This window comes from Ovis aries, chromosome 10 (genome assembly GCF_016772045.2).
Source record: "Ovis aries strain OAR_USU_Benz2616 breed Rambouillet chromosome 10, ARS-UI_Ramb_v3.0, whole genome shotgun sequence".
In the NCBI taxonomy this organism is placed as follows: Eukaryota; Metazoa; Chordata; class Mammalia; order Artiodactyla; family Bovidae; genus Ovis; species Ovis aries.
Genome location: NC_056063.1, coordinates 28,163,683 through 28,185,989, shown reverse-complemented (window position 1 = coordinate 28,185,989; position 22,307 = coordinate 28,163,683). Strand labels below are relative to the sequence as shown.

At 42.2% G+C, this 22,307-nt stretch overlaps 1 protein-coding gene across 10 annotated transcripts in view; it reads right to left on the bottom strand.

Annotated features, from left to right (window-relative positions):
- The window catches only part of STARD13 (StAR related lipid transfer domain containing 13), a 573,794-nt gene that overhangs the window by 133,808 nt on the left and 417,679 nt on the right, over positions 1–22,307 (bottom strand). The gene's annotated exons all lie outside the window — the stretch shown is intronic.

Sequence of the window (22,307 nt, the reverse complement as noted above, 5' to 3'; positions counted from 1 at the left end):
AATTAAAATGAGAAAAACAAGTTGATAACAATATGACACCATTCCCCAAATACAGGGAGGATTTAGGAGTAGGGAAATCAACACACACCCGGAGATTATCACTAGCCACAGACAGCTGTCAATGAATTTCAGTCTCAACAAAACATATCAGATGACAGCCTGGCCAAAGAGAAATCACAACACCATTCCATACAAATTCTTATATATTCATTTTGTCATTGTTTTTCTGTCTGTAATGGAGTTCTTAAAATGAAGTCAATCTATGCCCAGGATTTCTTAAGAATGAATCTCAAAAAACATTTCTTCCAAAAACCCTTCCTTGACCTTCCCCCTATTTCCTTTCAGTGATTTATTTTCTGAGGGTTTCCTTAGTTGCTCGAAGATGTGAAGTAAACTGTCTGTATCACAATGCACATAAGCAAAGCTGGTATCCGATCTCATATGTTTAATTCTGATGCCAGTGTTCTTCCCACTTCCTGTACCAGTCTCACATCTCTCTTCCCAATGCCATCATAAACTGATCATCTGCCATTTCAGTATTATCTTATTGTAACTTTGCATAGCCCAATTTTGTCTTCTCATTTAGACTAATATAGTTAAAAAAATTTTTTTTTCTGGAAAATCATGTCCTAAACAGTGTAAGCAATAGATATTACTAGACATTGTTAAGGAAAATCAGCTACTTTGGCACACTGATTACCCTCCACCTCAGCTCATATATTTCAAGCTGAAAGTTCACTATTCACTGTCTAGTAATCAGTGTTGCCCATAAAACAGAAGAGTTCAGTAGAGAGTTAAGGATGTGACATGGAATTAACAACACTTGTTTTACAAATAAAGGTGGTACAGATAAAGCCTAAGAGTGCATCCTTTTAAAACCATTGCTTCATATTTCTGGGGTTCAAAACTCATCTGAAACCTTTGGAAGTCATGTCTTCCAATTCTGTATACATTTTGAGATAAACCTAAATAAAAACTTTAAACTTATTCCTATTTAATTTTAACTGTTTTTGACTCATTGTTCCATCCTGCTGAAATCTTTTTAAAATTCTTAGTCTGCTAATGAATACGCTTACTCCCCTCGCCAGGAAGCCAGCAACCCTTGTGTAGTGCCCCTTCCCTAGTCCCCATCCCCCTGGGCCCCTCAACTTGTACTCTGGAAGCACTTCAGTTATTGTTCAATAGACGGTCAGCTACATGATGAAAAGGTTGTTGTCTGCCTTGTTCACTAGTGAATCCTGGGATCTAGCACAGGGCCTGGCATGGTGTGGAGGTTCAGTATGCTATAAATACATAAATGAATAAATGGGGAAAATAGGGATAGGAAAGAAAGTGAAAGTAAAAGTTGCTCAGTCGTGTCCGACTCTTTGCAATCCCATGGACTACAGAATCGATGGAATTCTCTAGGCCAGAATACTGGAGTGGGTAGCCTTTCCCTTTTCCAGGGGATCTTCCCAACCCAGGGATTAAACCCAGGTCTCCTCCATTGCAGGCGGATTCTTTACCAGCTGAGCCACCAGGGAAGCCCAAGCATACTGGAGTGAGTAGCCTATCCTTTCTCCAGAGAATCTTCCCGACCCAGGAACTTAACTGGAGTCTCCTGCATTGCAGGTGACTCTTTACCAACTGAGCTATCAGGGAAGCCCAATAGGGATAGGACTGAGACAGAAAGGGAAGGAAGGCATCCTAGAGAAAGGAGAGAGGGGAGGACGGGTTCACAGAACAGTAAGATGCGGAGTTTGGAATCTAAGGTGCTTTAGTTACAAGTTATGTCATATCTCCGAGCCTCATATGTTTAAGAGTAAAATGTCATAAGAGCAACCTCGTGAGACTGACCTGGGAATGAAAGGAGGTATGTGTGTGTTGTGTGTGTGTGCTCAGTCGTGCCCAACTCTTTTCGACTCCATGTACTGTAGCTCATCAGGTCCTTCTGTCCATGGGATTTCCAGGCAAGAATACTGGAGTGGGTTGCCATTTCTTCTCCAGAGGATCTTCCCTACCCATGGATCAAACCTGCATCTCCTGCGTTGGCATATAATGGCTCGTTGCCTCTGAGTCACCTGGGAAGCTGGAAAGGAGGTGGTGGTGTATGTGCAATTATCTAGTGTCCAGAGTGTGACCCACTGCAGGTCGGCAGGCCACCCAGGTTTCCTTGGCTCTGCTGTCAGGGCAGCCAGTGTGATCAAACAACAAGGTTCTGTGACTTTGAGCCCTCTCAGGCCCCTGGAGTCTTTGGGCCTTGTCCTCTTTGTTTTGCCTCTCTTTCCAAATGAATCACTTCATCAAAATGAAAGACCTACGAACACAGTATGCAAGGTTAGGATGATTCATCCAGCCCAGCTGCGGTCATCGTGAGAAAACTCTGTGCCTTCAGGACAGTTACAAAGACTGAATAGGTTTCTGCGGAGTTTTTGGTTTCAATGTCATTTATTTTTGTATTTTCAAAGAGGAAGTGTGCAAGACATTATTATGTCAGCAGTGGGCAAAAGGCTGGTAGACTCTTAATATGTGGACATACATGTTTACGCTTCCCAAAGTTTCTCTTTCTGTCAAAAGGTCTAACTGGCTGTTGGTATCTCTAGGTTGGGTTATTTCTTCCCTTGACGGTAAGCTTAATAAAATACATTTTTTAGTTGTAGGTGGAATTTTGAAAGCCTGTTTCTGCAAACCTCAGATTTGGCACCTTATTTTGCTTGTCAAATAAGGTTTATACTTAAAATAAATAAGTAACATCTAATCCTGGACACAGGTTCAGAAGTTAATTCCTTTCCATTTCAAAATGGACCAATTAGCAAAACCCTATCTCTACAGATTTCTGATTAAGCGTAAAAATCAAAACAAGTTGTATTAATCTTGAAAGGGTATAGCCATAATAATAATCACATATTAAATAAAGTATTCAGATCATTGCTATATTTAATATTTCCCATATGATACACGGCCCTCCTGTACCTAAAAAAGAAAACACCATCATCTCCTAATTCAATTTAGTCTGCTTAAATATATGATTTACCCAAGACTTTGAGCAGCTTTGATGTCTCAGAAGCTGCCCTTTATTTGGAATTCCCTGCCTTTAATCCCTTCTCGGTTGCCACACCCCCACGTACTGCCTATTTTTGACAAGGGGGTGATGAGAACATGGGTGAGGCTGGCTGGGGTGGCCTGAGGGCCTCAAGAGGCTCCTCCAGCACTAGCGATAAAGGAACGCTAGACATTCCATTAGGAACACTGAAATAGCTGCATAGCAGTCCCCTGTCATTTGTTTTAACCACACTGAGTGACTAAGAAGGTTTTCACTCTACGGGCTGTATTTAGTTCTCTCTTCCTCACATTTTTACATATACTAAACAGCTGGTTTCAGCTTTGAATAGTTCTCACTTCATAAATCCTAATGTTTAAGGTCTATATAGAAGGTCTCTAACACACTACTGGAGCTGCCAGGAGAAAATCAATTTTGTCACTGTAAAGAGTATTGATCTAGCAGGTATGTATGTGTCTCACTTGGATCATGGGTGACTTGTTCAAAATCAAACAATGAAAGATCTCATCCAGAAGAACAGTGTCTGTGACTTTTCCCACATCAAATGATTTGGCAATATTTTCATCTGAAAGTACTTTTCCAATTAAACTGGATTCCACACACGTCACAGAAGTTTACAGTCCTGCCAGCATGTGGTATGATTAGGATTGTAAAGGGCAGAAATGTGTTTCCTTTGCGGAGAGCACCGGAGAGACTGTCGGCTTAGAGAAGCAGGTCAGTGCCTACCCACCTGTGCCCACTCTATTCACTAAACAGAAGGTCTGGCCCATCCTGTTCAAATTTCACATAACTTTAGGGACACATAAAAAGGTCACTGCCAAATAGTTTTTCCATGAAGCCTAGATCACAGTGGCTTATGGTATCTCTAAGAACCAAAAAAGAATCCTACCTTTATATTCCAGAGCACCGTATTTGTGCCCTGCCCACCCCATCTCCACAGTCCTGTGGACAGCATGGCTTCTGGGGTCTTAAGAAGATGCCTGTGGACAACCTGCACTTCCTAATAGATGTCTGAGACCCTAGTGGAAATACAGGTACAGTATTCCTTTTTTATGCTACTCTTCTTATCTCACTCTTCAACTTTCCAAACTAAAGATAGATTCTAACACAAAAATCATTTAAAAAAATACTTTAAGCTGACGGACAGCATAAACATGGTTGATCATGTCCCAACTGGGTTAGAATGTTTCATCTGGAAAGAACAGAATTATCCCAATGAACATGCAGAGCTGAGGTGGAGTGCTAAGTGAGTGCTCTGCCCACAACGTGGGCCACAGGACTTATTTGTGACCATGATGTTGAGCATGATGTTTGGATGTAACCGAGGTGCTGGTAGGCAAGGAAGATGCTCTCCTGAAGGATGAAAGTGTGTGTCCAGCCATGAGGTCAGAGTGGTCTTCTCAGCCAGCTCTGTGGACAGGAGGCCTTGTGTGCTTCCTGGGGCCCCAGTTACGATGCACCAACATTTCAGGTAAATTCTACTGATTTATGTCAAGTGTGTCTCTGATATGTAAGCATATCATCAAACTCTGGAATGAAACTTTCAAAACAGTAATAATCTAAAGATGATGTTTGGATTCCAACTAGACTGAAAGGAACAGAAATAAAGTTCTCTCTCCAATGGAAATGAGTTTACTGAGTGACGAACAAAACACAAAGGGTTACTTGTTAACAGGCCTGCCAGAGTGCTCAATGGAACTGCACACCCTGTCTAAGTGGGCTGCCACCGTGTGTGTTAGTCACCCAGTCGTGTCCAGCTCTTTGCGACCCAATGGACTATAGCTCATGAGGCTCTCCTGCCCATGGGATTCTCCAGGCAAGAATACTGGAGTGGGTTGCCATTTCCTTCTCCAGGGGATCCCCCTGATCCAGGGATTGAATCCAGGTCTCTGGCATTTCAGGCAGATTCTTTACCATCTAAGCCACCTGGGAAGCCCCCCTGAGTTGCTGACAAAGCACTAATTAGTGGCCCGTCTGCTTACTTTCCCCAAAAATGACATTCATAATGATGGTCTACAAGTAACATACAGTCCTTCATAATCACCAAAGAAATAGTACATGTATTGGGGTCAATTTTTATATTGTTGCTGTTGTTCAGTCACTCAGTCATGTCCAACTCTGTGATTCCATGAACTGCAGCACACAAGGCATTCTTGTCCTTCACCATCTCCTGGAGCTTACTCAAACTCATGTCCATTGAGTCAGTGATGCCATCCAACCATCTCATCCTCTGTCCTCTCCTCCTGCCCTCAATCTTTCCCAGCATTAGGCTCTTTTCCAATGAGTCAGCTCTTCATATCAGGTGGCCAAAGTATTGGAGTTTCAGTTTCAGCACCAGTCCTTCCAATGAATATTTGGGGTTGATTTCGTTTAGGATTGACTGGTTTGATCTCCTTGCAGTCCAAAGGACTCTCAAGAGTCTTCTCCAACACCACAGTTCAAAAGCATTGGCACTCAGCTTTCTTTGTGGTCCAACTCTCACATCTGTACATGATTACTGGAAAATAGCTTTGACTATACAGACCTTTGTTGGCAAAGTAATATGTCTATGTCTATATTTATATACTTATATATTTATTTAACTTTTACATTAAAATATAAATATAGACATATAAGTGATTAACTTTATCTGATCTCTTTTCAATTGTGTTAGTTAACTAGGCCTACAGTCATACTAAAGGAGCTGAACATACACTCAACAAAAGCAAAAGGATTAATTTTCAAAATTAATTTTCAAACCTGGTTTCAGGCAGTGCCAAGGTCTGATTGCACCTCAGGCCTGTTGCCAGCCCTGAGCTGTAACTGCTCTGATGTTCGGACCTGAACAGGTGAGGGACCTAAGAAACTCCCCTGGGTGGATGATGTGTCTTTAATCAACGGTGCCCCTGCCTGGCCAGCCTCCCCAGGAAGGCTCCTGCTGGCCTGGGGAGGTGCCAAGGCTCCATTCAACAGCACTTCCATTTTGTCAACAGGTTTCTTACAGATCACTGCCAGTCACCTTGGCTCCATACTTTTCATCTATTAACACGGTTTACTTACATTCCTTCTGAACCCATTAACATTTAACCACTTTTTCAAAATGTAGGTAACATTTTTTCTTTCAGTTTTTTAAAACCTTCTACTTCTGTTCCCATGGTAATTGCAGCTTCCTAACTTTATGGATGTGAGAGTTGGACTGTGAAGAAAGCTGAGCGCTGAAGAATTGATGCTTTTGAACTGTGGTGTTGGAGAAGACTCTTGAGAGTCCCCTGGACTGCAAGGAGATACAACCAGTCCATTCTAAAGGAGATCAGTCCTGGGTGTTCATTGGAAGGACTGATGGCTAAAGCTGAAACTCCAATACTTTGGCCACATCATGCAAAGAGTTGACTCATTGGAAAAGACCCTGATGCTGGGAGGGATTGGGGGCAGGAGGAGAAGGGGACAAGAGAGGATAAGATGTCTGGATGGCATCACAGACTCAATGGACATGAGTTTGAGTAAACTCCAGGAGCTGGTGATGGACAGGGAGGCCTGGCGTGCTCTGATTCATGGGGTCGCAAAGAGTCGGACACAACAGAGTGACTGAACTCAGTCGAACTAAACTGAACTGATTTGAACTTTAAACCACTTCTCAACTTACAATTGTTGCTGCTTTTGCATTTATCAGATCAGAATTAGTTCAAATGACTGCAAAAATTCTCCTTAAGCCTAATCATAACAACCACATCAACAAAAGTGATGGCAGAAATGAAATGATGACTTCTTGATGCCAACCCATCTATCCAGGGTGAGCCAGACTGAGATTTCAATAAAGAATAATTTGTTTATGTATTAAAAATTTTAAGTTGAAAGTAAATAGAGAAGTTTCTGTATTTGAGCCACAATGTTTGCAGTGAAAATAAAGAACTCAATCCTTATGCCAATCTCAAATATATTTAGAATACAAAATGATGGTGCTTAGAGACTTACTATAAAGCTAAAGGTTAGAGAATTTTTTTTTAAATGACTCTAGAAGATGAGAAAAACAGATGAAGCACTAAAGGTTTAAGAACGGCACTAAAGGACAGATGAAGGAAAAGGTTCCAGACAGAAAATTAATATCGCCAGTTATTAAACTTGTTGATTAGAACTGACAATGATTATACCATTAGAGATGTTCATTAAGGCAATCCGAACTCTGGAGCTGGAAGAGAGGTGCAAGGTCTGACCTGCAGATGTAGATGTGGGAATTGTCCCTTTGAAATTGGTAATAAAAGCCACGAATGGGAACACAGAGCTGGGGCGAGGAATAAGATTTGCTAGCAAAGGCATCAGTAAAAATGGTCAACAGAAGCAGGGGAATACACTGCCAATACAGTGCCAAGTCAACACAAGAACTTTAATAAGTAGGCTGCTGCTGCTGCTGCTAAGTCGCTTCAGTTGTGTCTGACTCTGTGTGACCCCATAAATGGAAGCCCACCAGGCTCCCCTGTCCCTGGGACTCTCCAGGCAAGAATATTGGAGTGGGTTACCATTTCCTTAACCAATGCATTAAAGTGAAAATGAAGTCGTGTCCGACTCCTAGCGACCCCATGGACTGCAGCCTACCAGGCTCCTCTGTCCATGGGATTTTCCAGGCAAGAGTATTGGAGTGGGGTGCCATTGCCTTCTCCAATAAGTAGGCAGAGACCAGTAAACTCAGAAGCTTTTTCTCATTTGCTCTACCATGGACTGAATGCTAAGCACTGAAGCTTAGCACTGAATGTAACTAACACTAGGGGAGCTGCCTCAGAGCCTTGGAGCTCAAATATCACTGGAGAGGGATAAACCAAAATGGGGTGGGGATGACAGGTTGATTTGAAATGTAGATTATCATTAAAAAATAACTTGTAGGTAATGTATATAATCTATGAGCATCCTTCACAAATGATTTTACCCTTACTTTTTATGGATTGAGATTATGTCATCACGAGAGTCATAAATTATTAAGAAGGATGTTGGTTATTGTCATCAGATTCTGCCAGTCTTTTTAGTTCCACACAAGAGGGCAACAGAAACAAAGCAGTGAGGCCAAATTTCAGTTTGAACATCTCTGGGAATTTGCATTTAACAAGAAAAGATCATCATTGTAAATATATTTTCCCATTTGTAACAGCTGAGACTCATAAATGGCAATGGCATGGCATATAACAGCTGACAGATTATCAGCATGTGTTGGCAAGAGCCCTTTGGCTATTAAAAGATAATTAAAACTCACTATAATCTTCTAGCTGCTTCATTTAGTCATTTTGTTTTATATGCATGTGATAAGACTGATTCATTTGAAATGAACAGCTCCCCTTCATCAGCTTCTCGGGTTAAGCTGGTGAGCAGTAGTCCCTTATCTGCAAATATCTTTCCAGCTTCAAAATTTATTCAAAGCATCATCCTCTGGCTGTAGCATCAATGGTTCCAGTTACCAAGGAGAACTGGGTTTAGCCTTCATCTGGCATAATTATTTAGCAATAGCCCACCCTATTTTGTCATTGAAGTAAATGCTTTCATAACCATCTTCTTAAAAAATAGATGTACCAGAGAGCAGTTGTTCTGTGTTTTCAATTAAGAAAAAAAAGAGAGCAAGTTTTCAATTAAACTTGGAAATAACTTAATGACTGTGAAGACCAATAATACAGGAGCACATTATCTCAAGGGACCATGAACCTTCCATCACAGGGATTAGGAATTTAAAAAAAAAAAAAACGTAGAGGAAGGCAGTAAAGGACAGTCTTTTTAGTATGCACTGTTTAGACTCTTTAGCTAAAAGGAGTAGGGATGGATTAGCACTGTTTCTAAGTGTGGGGTAGAATATTCTGAGAACTATTCTTGCAGGTTTCAATGAAAGATTTTCAACTTAATTCTATGTGTGTGTGTTTTTCTACACAAGGACCAAATAGAGGCACATACACTTTTACAGCCAGACTGAATTAGAGGAGGGCTCCTGTGACTGGGAATTATCTGTGCAGGGTTATTACAGAGCCACGGCGACAGATGCAGGTCTCTGCTTCCACAAGGAAAACAAGGTTTCTCCTTAATTTGATGTTCCAAGAACACGCCTGGGCTTTTGCATACCTCGAGGCACATGACATTTTTCTTCTGTAAACTTCTTTCTTTTCTATCTTTGCCTGGGTGTTTCCCTCAGAAGTCAGCTGGAGCACCCCCTTGTTTGGGGAGCCTTCCCTAAGCACTCCGTGTAGACTCTGTGGCTCCCACGGCATCCAGAATTTACACATATGTTGCACTTGTGTCCTGTGCTGTAATTACAGCCTCCCTCCTCATGCCAACTACAGTGGAAGTGCCTGGAGAGCCGTGACCTTGTCTTGTCTTGCTCAGATTATAAAAGGAGCTAAATAAACAATAAATAAATACATGAGGGAACGGATAAGACAAAGGATCTTTTGAGGAAGAAACTGGTAAAAATTTACACTATTCTCATTTTCATAGGGGCTGATAATATCCTCTTTCTGAAAAGAGGATATTCGGTAGAAATTAAAAATTAATAGAGAAACATATTGATAAGGAGGATATCCAGGCAAGAATATTTACAGAAACGGAAGGGACCTCTTCCAAATAGGCCTCTCATCAATGTCTCCATGATTAAATTTCATACTTGCTTTGGTGTCAGTCCCCATGATTGGATATAATCTCAACCTTGGAGGATATCTCCTTTGTCCTTATGTTATAATCCTTGGTCACATGTGCATAGATGTCAGTCAAAGAGCATGTAGAAAGTGGTCCGGACACATTTTTATTAAGTCTCTAGGCTCAAGGGCAAAGGCCTCTTCATTTATGGTTAAGTCAGGGCCAAGAAATCACCAAAAAGTGATACCATTTTCGTTTGAGTTTAAAAATCATTTCTGATAGTCCATCAGAAAGCAAACAAAGAGCTGGTTTATCTTTGCCTATGCAGGCCCTTCCTAGCTACGATGGCCTTCCTAATCTCCCCTTCTCATCAGCATCAGCTCTTTAATCAATGATAAATACCACCTGACCTCATCAATACTGGCTTTGCCAAAGAAACTTCAATGGCATCTTAGCATCACAAGCAAAGTCAACTATTTTTGCTCTTTGGTTTTAAGTAACACATCTGCTCCGCAGACCTACAACAGATTCCTGGTTTTGTTCTTTTCTGTCTTTAAAACAATAGTTTTCAACCACAGGGTCACAGGCGCACCAGTGTGAGGTATATGACAAGTAATATTTACTACAAGACTGCTGGCATCCTATTTGCTAAGCACTTACATCAGGTGTTTTTGAACATCTATAATTCTTATAACAATCCTCTGAGGTAGCAGTTATCACACGAATTTCTAAAAGGAACCTAAGGCAGAGTGGAGATAATTTGTCCAAGGTCAAATAGCTACTCCTGGTAGAGTGCTGGTTTTACTCTAGGTCTTTCTGACTTTTATGGATTAAATCACAGTCTTCCACATAGTTAAAACATACACCTGACTTTAAATATAAATTTGCTCACACTCAAAATCATCACTTTTAATAGCATCTTTCCCATTTGTTGAAGGAAAGAGAAAGGGCAGATTTCCAGCTAGGATACTGCCCTCCATGCCACAGCCCAGTGGCCAACCATTGGCAACAGGGCTCCAGTTGCTGGGACTGGTTTACTCTGGTTTCATTTCACAGTCCTCCATGTTATATGGTGTGTACTCAAGTCACTGAGACGTGTTCCATTAAATGGTGTGTACTCAGTTTCTCAGTCGTGTCTGATTCTTTTTGACCCCACTGTAGCCCTCCAGGCTCCTCTGTTGCCCTCCAGGCTCCTCTGTTCATGGGATTCTCCAAGACAATATTGGAGTGGGTTGCCGTTTCCTCCTCCAGGGGATCTTCCCGACCCAGGGATTGAACCCAGGTCTCCTGAGCCTCCAGCACTGGCAGGCAGACTCTTTATTACCACTGCGTCCCCTGGGAAGCTTCCATGGTATATGGGGATGTTACCAAATCTGAGGCCTAGAGAGGTGTAAACATCCACTTTAGTCTGATACTACCGAGCAGAGATTGAACACTGACTTTGAAGTCTGACAGATACGCTCCTGAGACCAAGCCTGGACAGTGTCCAAGGCACAGTGCTCTGCCAGCCCACAGAACCACCAACAGCCACTAGAATTATTCAGATGCTCTCAGGTATATGATTTGTACATTTGTTCATCTCCATAGACTGGAGCATTTTTCTATCTACATTTGACAATCTTTACTTTATCAATACATTTACAGAAGAATTCACAGGTTTGGTTTTGAGATTCTCCATAGTATAATGTCGCAGTAAACAGGATTTCCCCCCAACTGAAACTAAAGGTATTTCCTGAATAAACGTGGAATCAAGAATTTCCAGGAAGTCTGGTAACTTGAATGAAAGACTTCTTCCTCTGAACTCCCCAGTGGAATCCTGTATATTTTTATTAGAGTATATCCCTGATGTGATTATTTAAATTAAAATTTGTCTGCCTTGCAAATCCCTATAGAGCAATGACTATGACCTCTTCATGTTCCAATGTACAGTCTTCAGAGAAGATTCTGGCACACACTAGGCACTCAAGAGATACTTGTAAAAGGAATGAACAAAAGGACGGATTCGCTCGTATCTAGGTATTTTTAAATTTAAATCTGTGACCAATGATGCTTTCTTTTGCTCCCTTAGGAACACACGGCACTGTCCGAAGACACCAGACATTTCCAGTTTTGTTTCTCAGATTGCGGGGAGGACTCTTCTAGTATCTAGGGGGTAGAAACAATAGATGCCTCAACATACTACATACATACTGTTGTCTCTCACTACAACACATGGGATAGCTCCCATAAAAAAAAGACTTATCTGGGCCCCAAATGTCAACAGTACTGGGGTTGAGAAACCCCAAATTAGATACTGAAGATCTACAAAAATTCCATAAGCAGACAAGAGATTGCAGAAATAGGCAGGTTTCCTACTAGGAAAAATGCTGTGGCACCCAGTCAAATCACTTACAGAAAACATTCCACAGAAACATAAACCAAACTGGAGCTCACAGGTGGTCATTTTCATCTCATAGCTCATTTCTGTTCTCCCCACAGAAGCCTCAGCCCGCCTTTGGACTTACAGAAGTCAGCGTTTGTATGCTGACCCATAGCCCAGAATAACCCAAAGAACGAGACTTTCATTCAGTAACAGTGGCATTATTTTTTATTGTGGGTCACGGCTCATAATATGCAATTCAGCTAAAAGAGAGAGATACGAAACATTCGAGATGACTGGCAGGAGAAAACTCTAAAAATGCTCCAGCACAACAGGGAACTAAAATGTCACAGGAAATTTTTTTCTTGAAAATGGAGTGGCTTATGAATGCTTCATTCTTCCCAGAACAGTTAAAACACTGTGTGGGCTGGGCTGCCTGAGTTCAGAAGGCAGGCCGCTTGTCCTTTGTTCTCTTGCTCACCCGTAGAAGGCCTTTCCTGGTGAACTGGGGCCCAGGAGCAGTGAGGAGATGGGAGCAGAGATGGTTCATCTAAGGGAAGGATCTGGGTTGAATTTATCCTCCCTTTGGAAGTAAAGAGACTGCTTCAAGCTCGGGACCAGAGACTAAGCAGAGACGGCTGTGTCTCTCACTGCAGATCATATCTGCCTGACATTTTAACTGTCATCTGTTACCTGAAGACTCATTTGTCCAAGGCAGAGGGAAAGCAGCTCTCGCACTGACACGGAATGCAAAGTGATGACTGGGCCCACCGGAGAGGAGGACTCACAGCCAGGCATCGGGTGGCATTAACCCGGTGTCCCGTCTGTGGGGGGCCTGCCTTTGCCAGACTCCCTGAGCTGTTTTCTCTCCAGTTAGAGCACAGGGGCCCTGGCAGGCGGCGCTGGACCGCAGCTGCCACTTTTAGCTTGTCTCTTAGATGTGACTGGGACTCCAGAGGAATAATGAGTGTTTCTTTTTTGACAATCTGGGGACGATCCAGACTTTCTGGGATTTAGATTAATTTCCTGTTTGGCATGTGTGCAGGATGAGAAAACAATTATCTCCAAAATTACAAGTAATTAGCTGTTTGCTTGTCATTGTAAGATAAGATCTTACTGCCCTCCCACAACACAGCCAGACCACCCACCCACCCACACACACACACCCACACACACACCCACACCCACAAACACACAGGGGTACCCTGTGCTTCAGTTTTTCAGTTGTTAAAGTCTCCTTCTGGGAGGTTAGAGCACAAATGCCACTCATGCCTTATCCTACAGTCTTAATCAAGCCCATGTGAGCACCACACCCACCTCCTGAAGGGGAAAGAAGACATGGGAGCACCATGTCCTTCACGGGGTTTGTGATTATTAGCAGAGGTGTGATGTACAGCACACTGCCCAGGGCATGAGAAAAGTGCGAACGACCACTTCCCACTCCAAGTTTGCTCTCTCTAGGCAAGTGCTAGGCTGGCTGGAGTAGCAACAGGAGGTGAGAACGTGAGACCGAGGATCTCAAGATGGCTGTCGAATTCTGGCTCCATCACTGACAGGTTGTGGTCCATGAGCTCCTATGAGGCCCAGTGTCCTCATTTTTATAAGGGGGATTAGAAAAATCCCCTGTAAAGCAGAGTATTCCAGCAGTGGCAGTATTGGCATTTGGGGCAAGATCAATTTTTGGTGTGGGAGGCTCTTCTGTGTATTGTGGAATGTTTGGCAGCATCCTTGGCCTCTATCTATTGGAAGCTACTAGCACCTACCCCCCTACCCCCAGTTGTGATCATCAAAACTATCTCCAGATATTGCCAGTTGTCCCTGGAGGGTAAACTGTTCCTGCCTGACAACCACTGCATTAAAAAAAAAAAAAAAAAGGCCATCTTCTTTAATTTCTTAAGAAAACAGCATCCAGGAACTTAAATTCTATCCCTAAGGATTCAGGGTAGCATTAAAAAAAGAAAAAGAAGCAGCAGCAGTTATGAGTAAAATGAGAGAACTCAGAGTTCTCATCTGTGGAAAATAGGGTTTCAGATAAAACTGAGAACCATTTGACTTCTCTTGGAGACCCTTCTCCAGCCTTGGAAATTCTGGATTTTGTTCTAATTCTGGGCAACAAGTCAGGGTGGAAGGATATTCTCCTTTGCACAGGGTATTAGGGCTTAAACAATTTAATGTACGTACAGAACAATGCCTGTAGCTACTCCTGATACTATCACAGTGAAAGAATTAGTGCGATGTAGTATATACACAGGAATGTCACTGAGGCAATCTCTGCACACCTGGGGGCAAAACCACATTGCATGATGACTCTAGTTATAGCACTGCTTCCAGCTGTACAGTTCAGAGTAATGAATCAATCAGCCAAAGGCAAGCCACATGCCAGCAAGAATGGCAGGAACCCAGACTTCGGGCTTCCCTGGTGGTTTAGCAGTAAAGAATCCGCCTGCAATGCAGGAGCCGAAGGAAACCGGGATTCAATCCCTGGGTCAGGAAAATACCCTGGAAGAGGAAATAACCCACTCCAGTATTCTTGCCTGGAGAATTCCACGGACAGAGGAGCCTGGCGGGCTACAGTCTGTGGGGTTGCTAAGAGTCAGACACTACTGAAGTGGCTTAGCAGTAGCAGTAGACTTAGCCAATGTGAGTTACAAAACCTATCTGTGAATTCTTTGGCTCTCCTCCCACCGAGTAGTGTTCTCTTCCCTTGAACCTGGGCAGATCTTTATGATAAAGCAAAAGAGATCCTATACTGACTTTGAGGGTCATCAGGAGAAGGCATGCACTGTTGCCTCGCTCTTCCTTGCAAGGCAGTCTCCATGCTGTGAAGAAGCCTAGGCTGCGGCCTAGAGAGGACACAGGTAGATGTTGCTGGCAGCCTCTGCTGAGGCCCCACATTTCAGGCAGTCAGTCCCGGGAGTGAAGGAGGCTTTGGATGATTCCAGTGCCCAGTCATTGAGTCACCCACAGCCTGCAAGTTTTTTCCAGCTAACATCACAATCTTAGATTGAAGGCAGGAGGAGAATGGGATGACAGAGGGGGAAATGGCTGGAAGGCATCACCAACTCAATGGACATGATTTTGAGCAAACTCCAAGAGATAGCAAAAGACAGGGAAACCTGGCCTGCTGCAGTTCATGGGGTTTCAAAGAGTCAGACACGACTGAGTGAATGAACACCAACAACAATAAAGTCACAATCATCATGGAGCAGAGACAAACCATTTTTACTGTATCTTTTCCAAATTCCTGACCCACAGAACCTATGAGCGTAATAATGGTCATTTAATGCCACTAAGTTTGGGGTGGTTTGTTATACAGCCACAGTTACATACCTTCATGAGTTCAACCACTGCCGCTCAATGAATGTATTCACTGGCGAACATGGGTCTTGTAGGATCAGCTCAGCTGGGGTCTGCACCAGAAACAGAATAGGTTTCCATTGTGCATGGTGAGGAGCTTAAGGCCACACACTCACCAGTGCTATCTAGAAGTCTGTCTTGTGGCGTGGAAGTTGTAGAGGCTGCGATTTTTCCCATGCCATCCACATAGAGAGCAGATTGATCAGCAAGAAAGGGAGAAATCAGGTTTATGTGTAACTATCAGACAAGAATGTTAAGTGTGAACCCTGAAAGGAGGACACTCCCTTGGGAAGCCATAACCTTCAGGAACTGGTAATTGGGTCAGTAGTAGGCTGTCCTAGAGAATAAGCTGGCGCTAACTCAGAGTTTGAACCATGACCTCTAGTTTTTGCTTCTTGGGAGAGGTCATGGGAATAAGTGTGGCCATTACCTTCTGAGAAGAGAGACTTTGCCTGACTCACCATGACCTTTTGCCCATCTTGATGTATAGAGACAGTCATCTTGATAAAGGAGAGAAACAGACGACTTGAGAGAAATGGTGAAAAGTTGTTTTCTAAACAGGAGTTAAGAGACTAGAGTGTGTTGAAAAAATAGAATGGTGCTTTCTAGCAGAAAATTCAGTATTATTTGCACATTATCCGAGTAAGCACACAAACTCTGTCCCCTGGGGGCTCTTTAGGCATCTCATTTAATTGGAATTTAACCTGTGGCTAGATTCAGAATAGGAACTACAATTCAGGCAAAGAAGTAAAACTTTATATTAATAGCTCTTATAAAAAAAACCTCTATATGAGAATTTTTATTCAGTACCAGTGGGGTGCCTGCCTGAGGCTACTATGTGCGATTTCATACTTCATAAAATATTTAAACATCTTTAAATTACTTCTAGAACAGTTCATATTTGAAATTCTTTTTTTTTTTTTAATAAAATAATGACTGACTGCTTAAGAGTTTGGTATAAATGAGATCATGTGCCCTATGGACCCATCTGTTTATTGGATACTCTACAAATTAATCTGGTTTCAAACTACTTTGGCAAATTGGCCCAATACAACTAGTGTTTTGGTTTATTCATGTTTCTAAAATTAGGCACTAAATTTTGTTTGTATTTAGGTATATAATACTCTTTAAAAAGCCTTTCTTTGAGAAATGAAATCATCCAAGCCAATTTGCAATGTCTAGGGGTTTGGTAGCACTAGTGGTAAGCAATCCACCTACCAATGCAGGAGACGCAAGAGCCACAGGTTCAATCCCTGGATCAGGAAGATCCCCTGGAGAAGGAATGGCAACCCACTCTGGTCTTCCTGCCTGGGACATACCATGGACAGAGGAGCCTGGTGGGGCTCCAGTCCATGGGGTCCGAAAAAGCAAGACACGACTGAGCATGCACACACAGGAGTTCAAAATTTAAATCTCTTTATTGCTTATATTAAATTCATTTCATATTAGTACTTAATTTTATTTATTCCTTACTAGTAAATAGTTGAATATGTACAGTCTTATCAGATAATTCAATTAAAATCCAGGGAAATTTCCATTGTAAGCTGACCCAGAATTTACTGAGCAAGAGTCACTGATAATATAAATCACTTGACAGGTATCTCCAAGTAGAATAAAAATCTCTAGTAGAAGATATAGTAATAAATTCAAACCAATGAATTCTTAACATAGTGAGTAGGGGAAAGACATGAAGAGATAAATTGGTAATTGGGAACATTAAAGTTTTAAGGGCTTGTAAATATTCTGCTATTCTGAAAAGTTACAGAGCTAAATCCTACGTTTATCATTTCTTTATCACCACAGTTAAAATCCTCAGCCGTCAGGGTAAGGTAATCACTGTAACAACAAAACTAAACTATAATGCTTGAGCTGCGGAAGAAGATAGAGTCAGCGAGCCCTGGGTTCAAGTCCTAGTCATTTGGGTTAAATATGAGCAAGTAACTTTAGCCTGTCTGGGTCTCAATTATTTAGCCTTTTGCTAACTCATTGGAAAAGACCCTGATGCTGGGAAAGATTGAAGGCAGGAGGAGAAGGAGACAACAGAGGATGAGATGGTTGGATGGCATCACCAATTCAATGGACCTGAGTCTGAGCAAACTCCTGGAGTTGGTGATGGACAGGGAAGCCTGGCGTGCTGCAGTTCATGGGGTCGCAAAGAGTCGGACACGACTGAGCAACTGAACTGAACTGAACTGAACTGACAATAGGAATACCAACAGTACCTACTCTTAGGAGAATTAAATGAGACAATTATTTATCATGCCTAGACACAGTCTGGCCAAAATACATGCTCCTTGATTATCATTCGCTCTCTCCATTAATTCTGACAACTTCAAACCCATGTTCACTTACTTATCTTTCTAAACAACTGCTTACAACCAACTACTTCTCTACTCACATTCTCTCAGTAGCACCCCATTACCTACCACAGAAATTTCAAATTCACTGAAGTCTGGCCTCAGAGTTCTTTTCCAACCTTATCATCTCATTTCCTACAACCACTCACTTTTTTTTTAAATTAAAAATATAGTTGATTTACAATGCTGTGTTAGCTTATGGTGTATAGCAAAGTGACTCAGTTACATATATTTTTCCTATTCTTTTACATTATGGTTTATTATGAGATATTGAATATAGTTTCTGGTGCTGTACAGTAGGACAGACTACATTCTTTTTCTTTTTTTGGTAGTAGCTAATTGTCAGCTTTTTTTTTTCTAAATTTATTTTTAATTGGAGGATAATTGCTTTACAATATTGTGTTTGTTTCTGCCATACATCAACATGAATCAGTCACAGGTATATACCTATGTCCCCTCCCCCTTGAGCCTCCCCCCCACCTCCCACTGTGTCCCACCCCTCTAGGTTGTCACAGAGCACCAGGTTTGAGCTCCCTGTGTCATACAGCAAATTCCCACTGACTGTTTTACATAAGCAGTGTATATGTTTCAATGCCACTCTCCCAATTTGTCCCACCCTCTCCTTCCCCAACTATACAGTAGCATGAACTACATTTTTAATTACTTAAATCTTACTTTTCAATTCATTCTGCTGCCCTACTTAGAATGAGTTCCTCTGATTTTTGCCCAGTGGAAACACAGTCTCTTTCCATAGCTCAGGCCCAATAACCTTTTTTCCTTATATTACAGCCCTGCTGACAATGCACTCAATATAAATGCCTATGTTTTGATAACCTGTTAGTCATTCTTTTGAACTGTCAGTGTTAATGATAGTTTATGTCTTAGCTCACTTAACTGTAATCTCCTTGAGGGCAGTGATCATGCTTTATATATTGACAATTTTCCATCACACTCAATATCAGCAAAGATTGTGCAATTGACTTTGAACAGTTATTTGTTGAAATACTGACTAAGTTAGAGTCTCCATTAGTGTAACTGATGGAGAGGAAGTGATACTCATTCCCAAAATGTAGCCTCTCTTAAATATTTGTGTTAGTTATCGCAATGTTACCAAAGATGATTTCACGAGAAATTCTCCACCAACCCAGTCCTCCCAGGGGGAGCACAAATGCTAGTGTCACAGTGTTAGCGCAGGGGTAAGCTCTCTGTAAACTATGTACCCTGACTTTTTGAGAACTGAGAAGAGCAACAATGCGCTTTTCACCAGAAGGGAGAGTTCCGTGTTCTTGGATGAGTTGTTCACAAGGAATTAATCCACAGTGGAATGGACCACTTTCTGTTTCCATTCTGTTTCCTTTTCAGACAAACGAATGTACATTGAGCCCTGAGTAAGTGCACTTTGCACTCGCCTCTGTGATAAGCACTTTATATTTCATTGCATAACAACTCCAGGCCGTGGATGCTATTATTTTTATTCCCATTTGAAATGAGGAAACAGGCATAAAAAGGTCATAGAACTCGCTCAAGATCACAGAGCCAATCCATGCTGGAACTAGGATTTGAACTCAGGTCCAGGAAACACCAAAGCCCAGGTTTTCGTTCACTGCACATTGCACCTGCAAGCTACACAGCCTCCCAGAGCCAAAGGAAGGATGTCTGAGAGAATCCTTCTTTCATAAATCAAGGCTCTGAAGACTTCCTAAGTCCCACGTCAAGTTATTTGTATCAATCACAAGACAAGATAATTTATTTAAATGGCTACACGTTGAGCAGAGCCAGATAGAATCAAGAAATGTGTTCTGCTAAGATAAAGGCCACAGAGAAACTTAAGAGCATCATGAATCTGGGTGGTGGTGGAGAGATGCTAGTCTCACCCTCATATGCAAGATGCAAATCAATAAGAACAGGCCCAAACATTGGAGCCGTACAAAGCAAGCCCCAACTCTTTAGTTCAAATAAGCCAGTTTTGCTAGAGAAAAGGTTTTAGGAAGCCTTCACAGGCTTGGTTTATTCTCCATCAAACATGCTCCTTCCTCTTAATTCATAAAGATACCCCTCAAATGCCACTGTACTCAAGACATTCAGCCTTTCCAAGTAAAAACTACAGAGTATTCAACAAGATTTTCACAGTGGTCTCAGCTTAGTAATTGCCCTTCTTCTTGGAATCTAACATCATCAGCACACTCAAACACTGAAAACAAAACAAACGAAAACCTGGTATCAAAACTATGGGACAATCCCCCAACATCTTAAATGTTGGTAAAAATGTGCCTGCTTTCACCTTTCTTTCCTAAGGCTACGCAGGCCAGGCTGTGCTTGGCAAGGTCCCAGGAAAGCACTGGGCACATCCTTCCTTCATCAGATAATCTGGGCACATGACATCAGGTTCCTTCAGGCCTCTCGGACTCAGGCAGTCTGCTGGGACCATGGTTAAGATCTTTCAGGCCTCCAGCTCGACAGCCACACCAGGCTATCCTGCCTAAGAGGACCATCCACATTGCCCATTAGCCTTGGCAGGAAGCCCAGTTTATACTGGAGATTCTTAACATGGAAAGCATATGATCTATGACACACTGACTTGTCAAAGTCCCCGAGTCTGTCACACCGTATCTTTCACTTCAGAAGGTTTTATTCTGCTCATGACAATGGGAAATTATTCTGTAAGAGTGAATTAGCTGAGTGAAAAACATGAGGTGAAATTTCTGACATCTCAGAAAGGCAGAAAAATAAGAGAAAGTGGAGTTTAAAATGATCCTAATTAATGATATAGATTCCCTCACAGCACATCAAATATATAAAAAGAAAATATAAAATAAATTTAAGAATTAGTATACCTTGCCTATTTGGGAAACAACTAAAAACAAAACAAGACCACAGAGTGGCTCATTATTTTCATATCCTGGAGGGGGATATAAATTATTATTCAAGGAAGAGAAGCAAGTGTGGTGATGTGTTGTGTCTAGCTGAGAACTAAAGAGTTGGAGCTTGCTTTGTACGGCTCTTGTGTTTGGGCCCGTATTCAGGTCCAGAGATCCCTAACAGGTGCCCTGACATCACTTAGCCATGCCAGAACTGAGGATGACAACTTCTGTTTGAACCGATTTCACACTGATTTTTTTCTCTTGATGGTATCACTGAATAGCAGGAGGTAGTATATTATTCCCATTTGATAGACGAAGAAACTGAGGCACTGACAGATTAAATAAAAGTATTTGTGGTCATCAGGTCACGACAAAGTTGTCCTAGAACCCAGCCTCCTGCCTTCCAGTTCCCCAAGCTTGCCTTACAGTCCAGGTTTCTCTTTTCACTGGAAACATCTCTATTCTACTTAAGACTCATGGAGGTCCTTTGCTCTCAAGATTCATTTTCACTGTAAAGTCTTACAGTTGCACATAATTCGTGTGTCTGGTTGTTTTACCCATGATATAGACTGCTTGTAGTGAAGAAGCAGGGTGATCTATACTATGGGTTATTTCTTTAAAAACCAATTATCTGAGAAAACCTCAAATCACATGCAATCAACTACCAAAGAATTAACCTTTTCTCCTTAGAAACTCCCTTCCCTGAGCACTCACACAAGCACAGTCAGTTCATCAATCTCTTTATGTAAATAGCAGTCATGCAACAAGGGAGGAGGTCTGTTTATTATTTTTGATCCTGTTTTTGCTTCTGGCAAAATTTCACAAACAGCAGAAGTTGGCAGAACATTGATATTTTCTTCTGACTGGCTACTGTTCTCCAGCTACAAGCGCAGAGCACAACTGCGACTATTCTGGTCTGCAGGCCTCAGCCATGACTGAGGTCAAAACTGCAAAATTTGGAGGGAAAAAAAAAATCTCCATCCAGGGCTTCTGTTTGGAAATGGAAGCCCTGGTTTAACATAGGCTTTCCTTCCAGTATAGAACTGGTGAGTTAGAGGTCTAGAGTCCGGAGAATACCACAGGTCTGACCTATTTCCCACCTGGATTCCCACCTGCAAAGGCCCACGGTGAAGATCACATGAGCCACTGAGCTCCGGGGCCCTAAGAACCCTGGGGAAACCTGCGGGCCTACAACATCTACCCTCAGCACTTTCTAGGAAGAAGCGTGGCATTTTGCAGGATCAGAAGTAGGGAAAGGAGGTTGGGGGTTGAGGAATCTGTTCTTTCCCTCTGTTATGCTTGCTCCTACCTAATCTTGCTAGATTCCTTGCCAAAGGCCAAATGCTGCTGCCCCAACGTTTACTTTGGACAAAGCGTCCATGATGAAGAGCAGCCAGCCCTCAACAGGGTGGTGGGAGGGCAGTTAGTATGCAGGATGATCACGAGAAACTGCTGCTGGTTTTGGAGGTAAAGTCCTCCAACAACCTGAGGGGCTGGTTGAGCCCAAGGCTGGGGGTGGGGGTGGGGGTGCAAGGAACAGACAAGGTCCAAAGTGACGATAAAAACAACACGCTGCTTGGATCCAGGCAGACTCGTTTACATAATTGTAAGGCTGCTGGAGTTTTCCGTAGTGAATGACGTGGGCTTCAGAATCACACAGACTTGAGTTAAAAGCCCAGCTCTGCCACCTACTTGCTGGGAAACTCTGGGAAAGTTACCTAACTCTCTGAGTCTTTGCTTACTCATCTGAAAAA